Raw genomic sequence first — 7,663 nt, forward strand, 5'->3', positions numbered from 1 at the left:
CACACCCCACACCTGCTCACCTGTCGGCCAACTTTGACCTGGTGGACCACAAAGTTCAAACACCTGGCCTCAGCTGCCCACTTCCCGAAGGACGCAATAGCATGGGTCCAATCCTTCTTAAATAACAGAACCATGAGAGTTTTCTCCCCTTCAGCATCTGCAGACCCAATCCAGACCACATGTGGCGTTCCACAAGTATCTTGTGTATCGCCAACCATGTACAATATATTTACAAAGCCTCTGTTTGACAAATTGGACAGGCTGGGTGTCACCTACACTAACTACGCAGATGACACCCATATCCTCATTCCCCTTTCAGGCAATTACTGTAAGGACACGGCTTTGGTAAATAAAATCTACCTCCTCATTCAGACATGGATGGCAGCCCATGGCCTCTGCCTGAATGACGACATAACGGAGCTCCTGATTCTTGGAACAGCTGCCAACCTAAAAAAACTGAATTCCAACTACTCTGCCTTCAACATAGACGGAAATACAATCAAGGTAGGTAAAGAAGCGAAAACTTTAGGCTTCTACCTCGACTCCACACTAAGCCTAAGTAAACAGGTAAACTCCATGGCATCCTCATCCACCTAAATGTGTAAGCTAATCAGGGCCTGTAGGCCATTTTTATCCAAAGCTAGCTGTATTATCCTTGCTAATGCACTGATATGTTCAAAATTGGATTATTGTAATGCCCTATACCTAGGTGCCAACAAGTATATCCTAGACAAAATCCAAATCTTACAGAATAATGCGTTAAGAACTGCTCTGAACATACCTAATAGATAACATGTATCAGAAATCAGAAGAGAACACCATTGTCAGAAGATAAATGACAGAATTCTGCTCAAAACGTTCAAGTGCCTAAACAATGCAGCACCCCTATACCTAACGGAGAGAATAGTTAGAAAAACCTCCACCCGCCCCTCTAGAGCGGCCAACTCTTTCTGTCTGAACATACCCAGATTTAAGCTAAATAAATCTGGAGGAAACAGCTTCCCAGTGAAAGCCGCCCAGTCCTGGAACGCACTACCTCTATCACTGAGAGCCGACTCATCCTTCCTCAGTTTTAGACGTAATACCTTGAACTGGTTGCGATCCAATGACATATGATTTTGCTGTATTTACTACTTTGTTTATTTTGCACTCACCTGCTATGTGTCACCGACTGTATAATCTTGTTATATTCCCTCGTGTATAATCTTGCTGCCTACCTGCGTCAGTATGTAATCTAAGTTTAAAGTATTCTTGTATTTGTTGCGCCCAGTATCCTCCGGGGTCGGTGCCCCCTACAAATTAATAAACAAACAACAAACAAACAAACAATCAAACACCCCCCACAGGCAGCCCCTCCAGACTGGACACCACCACCCAGCCATCCTCCAGACTGGACACTACCCGCAGGCCACCACACCTGTGACCTCCCACCAGGCAGCCCCTTTCAGATTGGACACCACCCCCAAGCCGCCTCCAGACTGGACAACACCCCCCAACCTCCTCATTTATGAAACCCCCCACAAGCAGCCCCCTTCAGACTGGACAACACCCCCCAGGCCTCCCTACAGACTGGACACCACTCCCAGCCCCCTCCAGACTGGACACCAACACTGAGCCACCCTCCAGACTGGACACCACCCCTAGCCCCCTCCAAACTGGCCACCACACCCCAGGTCCCCTCACCTTTGGCACCCCCACAGGCAGCAGGCCCTACAGACTGGACACCACCCTCTAGCCCCCATCCAGACAGGACATCACCCCCAACCCCTCACCTCAGACACCCCCACAGGCAGCCCCATCCCAACTAGACACCACCCCCAAACCCTCTCACCTGTGATACCCCCCACAGGCATCCCCCTCCAGACTGGACACCACCCCCAGCCCCCCTCACCTGTGATACCCCCCACAGACAGCCCCCACCAGACTGGGCACCACCTCAATGTCCCCCTCCTGATTGGACACCACCCAAGCCCCCCTCTCTCCTGTGACACACCCCACATGCAAGCCCCTCTAGAATGGACATCACGCCAGCCCCCCTCACCTCTGATACCTCCCACAGGCAGCCCCCTCCAGACTTGACACCACCCCCAGCCCAACTCACCTGTGACACCCCCACAAGCATCCCCCTCCAGACTGAACACCACCCCCACTCCTCCTCCAGACTGGACACCGTCCCCCTTGCCCCCTTACCTGTGACACCCCCACAGGCAGCCCCCTCCAGAATTGACACCTTCCCCAGCCCACCTCACCTGTGGCATCATCACAGGCAGCCTCCTGGCAGTCTCCCACAATACCAGTGCAATGCATGTCTCCAGCTCACCTGAACGTCCGAAGTCTGAGAGCACCATGAAGTGCAACACCAACATGTAGTCCACAAATATGAGCAACTGCAATCACCCGAGATCCATCCATGAGTGGAGTATCTGCTCACATATACTTTCAGGCCTTAATCAGCCCCCACCATACACAAGTGAATGCAAATACATGTGCATGTTGCCCAGGCATCAAAACATAGTGACTGAATGTGTGCCCATGACAGAAGCAAACCTATCAAAAGTTTTTTTCAAGATCCACAAACAATGGCCAGACATGTCACAGCCTGAGCATGTGTGACCTGAGTTGTAAAATACCAGTCAGGAAACAATCACATGACAAGACCATGCACGGGTGTTTGTAGGGCAGAGAGAGCATGACTAACAGAGACTGGAGATTTGTGCTGCCACTCCAGAAGAGCAAACATTGCCCACTACTGCATTCCAGTGTTTGAGGTTTAGCAACACATGGGAGAAGGTATTGTGTGACTGCACAAGCTGGTGAACATGTCTGCATGACATGGGTTTTACACAGCAATTACAAACTAATGTGCTATGAACATGACCATGGAACACACCTACAGTGAGCCCACCTGCCACCACCACAACTACACTAATGCCAAACACACAGTGATGCTGAACAGGTAAATTCTAATGAAAACCTACATTGCAGACCCAGTCGTCTGATGGATCTACCCCTACATTTCAGGCACATGTGCATCCTGCCATCCGCAACCATCCCAACAACAAATACATACAAGCATGCACGCACGCCACCAGAAACATGACTTGCAATGTTAAGATGCACTGGCTGAAAATAGAACTATCAAAGAGGCCGACACACAAATGAACTGCATGAAGCGTAGAATTTAATAAACAGAACAATGTATTTTACAGAAATATGTACATAAATAAATGGGGAATGAAGCTCAAAGTAGTCCAGGGGAAATATCTAATACACAAATATCCTATGCCTAAACAACTACATACAATGAAAATGGGGAAGGAATGCCTTCAAAGTCTGTGGAAAATAATAAATAAAAAAGGAAACCTACACCTAAAGAAATATGTACACACACAGCGGACTAGTCCAACTCCGCCTCTCCAATCTCACTGAACCTTTCCACTAGGGCTGAGTCCAGTACCACATCCTCATCCCTCATGTGGGCCTCCGTTGTTGGCTGGAGGACTTGCAGGGTCTCCAGCATTTGTGTCTCTATCACTTTGGCCTCAGTGCAAGTGGCTTCCAGGATGGCAGCCCGCCTCCACGCCCGGTGCAGTGCAATCTCAGCCCTGGCCATCACAACCCTCGCTTCTTGAGACCGCTGCCTTTCTGCCTCTATCTGCTCTCCATATCCTCTGAACACACAATAGACATCCTGTCCCTTAGGTCAATGTGTGCCTCTCACCTCACATTGTGCACCTGCCTCTTTGGATGGTCTGCCCTGAAAAAGATAGCCTCCTACTTGTTGCCACCTGCTGCACCAGTTCCTAGTGCCTGCTATGTGTGTACGCCCTCTGAGCTGATTACACTACCCGGGGTGTATGTCACATGAACTGCTTCTGCGTGCATGCTGTTCCTCCATTGCTGGGGACCCTGCCTGTGCCTGGGTAGGCACAGTGACCACCTCAGCTGATCTGCCTTGGACTCCCAAATCAGGCAGGGATGTTGGCTCCACCAGACTGGCCAATGTGGGTGGGACTGGTGCACAGGGGCCCTGCTGGTATCTTGGCCGGAAGGCACCCGGGAGGAAGATGAACAGGGTAGCACATAATCCCCGGTGGCAACCCCAGATGGTAAGGGGTGTCGGTAGGGGTGGACACATCAGCCGACACTGGGTGGTTGGTCTGGGTGGAGGCATCCTGGCAGGTGCATACTGCTGCATCCGATGCCCCAGGGACTAGATTTTGCACCGGGACCTCCATGGGGGCCTGCAAAGCCTCAAAGCCTCACGCCCCTGGGACAGAACTGCAGTAGGCAAGCCAACCTCAATACCCCCACCTGAACCCATGGGCTGGGCTACAACACCCACCTCATCCCCCTCCCCCTCCTCCAACTTGGATGACTCTGGTGGCATCTTCCACCATGGATGGCGCCTGTGTGGCATCACCTGTGTGCACCACTGCTGAGGAGTCTACTCCCACTTTTACCCTCTCGGACTTACCCCCCGGTGCAGCCAAAGCCACACTGATCCCAGAAGATGAGCTTTCATGGGGGCGTGGTTGGGCCCTGCGCCTCTGCCTGTTGGAGGCTTCCCTGCTGCCATGCTCCAAAGTACCGGTCTGCCCTCTTCATCAGATGCAACTGTAGAAAAGGAGACACAGGACAGAAACATCAGTGTACTGCACCACATTGTGTGTGGCAATGCCAACATTCCCATGAACATGACTAGTCAAGTGAACAACCATCAACCTCCACACCCACACACATCACACATGGACCTGCATTCCACATCCATGCAGACACATGCCTGGCCATCACTCCATACATTCACATCAGGCTATTTGCCACTGTCACAACCAATCAATTGCATATGTTATACACATTTGCATCATTTGCACATCCACCTGTCAGCATGCCACAGAAACAAGCACATACACATGTCATGCACACACATCAACTGAGAGGCCACAAGCAGTGTGATGACCAATCATATCAGAGTCCCATGAACTGTAATGCCTCTAAGTGACTAAGCCAGACATCCAAATGCAAGTGTTGGATCCAGGCATTAGTGATGCCCAGGATTCCCACCTTTGGCACATACACATGAACATCATGCATGCACATGACGTGGGAAACACTACCTCAACTGTCACACGTGTCACCCTGCCATGTCTCAGACACAAGTAACATATCATGTGCACGTTCTGAAAGGCAGCACTAAAACACACAATGCAACTGATAGCTCATTCAAAATACATATCGGTCTGAATGCACACATGGAGAGCAATGTTTGGGGCATGCACGCAGACATCCGTCTCAGAAGCATACTTGCTGCAAGCCTAAGAGGGTCACTGTCAACATGCTGCAACATGCACAGAGCACAGGCACCATAGAGCATTGCACCACATGGCCACTCACCAGTCGACTCCAGACGTTCATGTAACGCACAGACCTGGGTGTGCAGCGCCAGGTAGAACTTCTTCAGGATCTGCATGTTGTTAGATGACATCCAGCACCTGTGCGCATGGTGCACCACTGTGGTGGCACCGGCCTGGATGTAGCGCAGGGGCTTGCTGTGGGTCCTGGATTTCAGGTCCTTCCAGCGCTTGTGCAAAGTTTTAAAGGTGTGGGATGCCACCTCCTCCACATTGACGGCATCCGTTATCCCCTCCCAGATCTTCTGACATCCTTCCTTGCCACGTTGCATCAAAGGGTTGAAGAGAGCATCATCATTCTCCAGGACTTTCTCCACCAGGGTGTCAACTTCCCTGTCGGTTAAGTTGACAGCCCTCTACCTCGCTGCTTTGGCATTGCCGCTCTGGTCTGATGATGATGGTGCCGACATGGCAACCCCCCAAGGCTGGTGTGAGTGGGCAAGGTGGTTCTTGAGCTGGTCTGTGGAGCGGTGGTGGTGGAATGGCATGGTGGAGTCCAATGAAGCAGCTAAGGTGGTCACAAGGTCAAGGACAGGAGCATAGGCAATGGCTGGACTGCAGGCATTCCAAATACAGTGCAGGTGGACAGCAGGCACACACCCTGGACAGGAAGCAACAGATGGCTAAGTAAGAGGCAGCACGGGGCAGTAGGAGGCAGGTAAAAAGGCACAGAGGCAGGAGCATGGTCTTCCGCATATATCTATTTTGGCAGCTGGAAACAGAGTGATGGAACTTTGAGTGTACAAAAAAGAGCGCAGACATGTGAAATCTGAGGAAAGCCCCTCAGCGTGTAGTGTACGTGACGCGCGTGCAAACGGAAGGCGACAGATGAGTGGAGTACTCTGTATTTTGGGGTGCCACGCAATCCTTTCACTTCAGGGACCATACAAACATTTTTTATTTTGGTGGGGGATTTAACTCCACGCAGTCACTCATCTACTTTTGATTTTTGCAAGGCTAGCAGTGAGTCACGTATTCATCTTTCCAACTCTGGGTGCCCCTGTGTATCGTGTACCTCTATTCTTACCTTTTGGGTTGCTTTACATGGTTTGCGTACACATTTTTTCTGTTGCTGGGTGCCACTGCGTATCGCGTACCACTTTTAACTTTTTCTGGAAGCTATCCTGGTCTCGTGTATGCATCAATTTGTTTTTTGGGGTGCCTGTGCATTACACATACCGTATTATTCATACCTGGGGTAGTTTTGAGCCTTGCTGGACCACAGAAGTAGGTCTTCCATCACATACACTGGCTCTCTCTCTAATTGCCCAGGACAATTGCTTGGTGTGCCTTCAATTTTTCCCTTACACTTGGAACATGAGTGGAAAGGCCGCAAGAGGGAAAGGGGCAGATGTGGCCAGGGTCAGGAACCTCCTGCGGATGCAGCTGTCCCAGTCCCAAGGGTCTAGGGACATGCAGTGGAAGCAGCTGTCCCATCCCTAGGGGTTCATGGTCCTCCTGTGGAAGCATCTGTCCCAGTCCCAAGGGTCCAGGGATGTGCAGCAGAAGCAGCTGTCCCAGCCCCTGGGGGTCCTCCACCTGCTGCCAAAGCAGCCGCCCCATCTCGAAAGAGTAAGGGATGACGTGCAGCAGAAGCACCTGTCCCAGCCCAGAAGGGTAAGGGACATGCAGCAGAAGCAGCTGTCCCAGCCGAAAAGGGTAAGGGATGTGCTCTGAAGCAGCTGCCCCAGGCCCAGGGGGTAATGCCATGCCCCAGGCCACTAGTGGCCCAGCATCTGGAGTCCAGAGTGCTCCCAGCCACACAGGGTCAACACCAACACCACCTGGCAAGAAGGCAAAGCCTGCAAAGCAGGAAAAGGCTCAACCCCATGGCACGGCACAAGACACTGGCACGTTGAGGAAGAGGAACTTCCATGATTAAGAACTCCAGATCTTCATGGACTCTGTGACAAAGGAACCACCGTGACTTGTGCCACCAACCGAGGAGCACACATATACCTGCTCATCGTATGGTGCTTGGGCTGCATGTCACGGATGAGATCAACCCCTTAGGTTTGAGATGCGCACTGCTGCACAGGTACTGAAATGCTGCAATGACCCCACCCATTGCACCAAGTCGAAGATGAGTGCCAACCTCTCCTTTGCTCTGGCAATTTCATGGGGGTCACCAGAGGAGGAGGAGCTGACCGAGCATGAAGAGGCTATGAGCCAATTCATTCTAATGGAGCAGGTGCAAGGTGTGTGAGGCCTCAAAAATTAGGAGGACATGTCCAGTGAGTGACCAAGATTGT

This window comes from Ambystoma mexicanum, chromosome 10 (genome assembly GCF_040938575.1).
Source record: "Ambystoma mexicanum isolate Mex_15411 chromosome 10, UKY_AmexF1_1, whole genome shotgun sequence".
Classification (NCBI taxonomy): Eukaryota; Metazoa; Chordata; class Amphibia; order Caudata; family Ambystomatidae; genus Ambystoma; species Ambystoma mexicanum.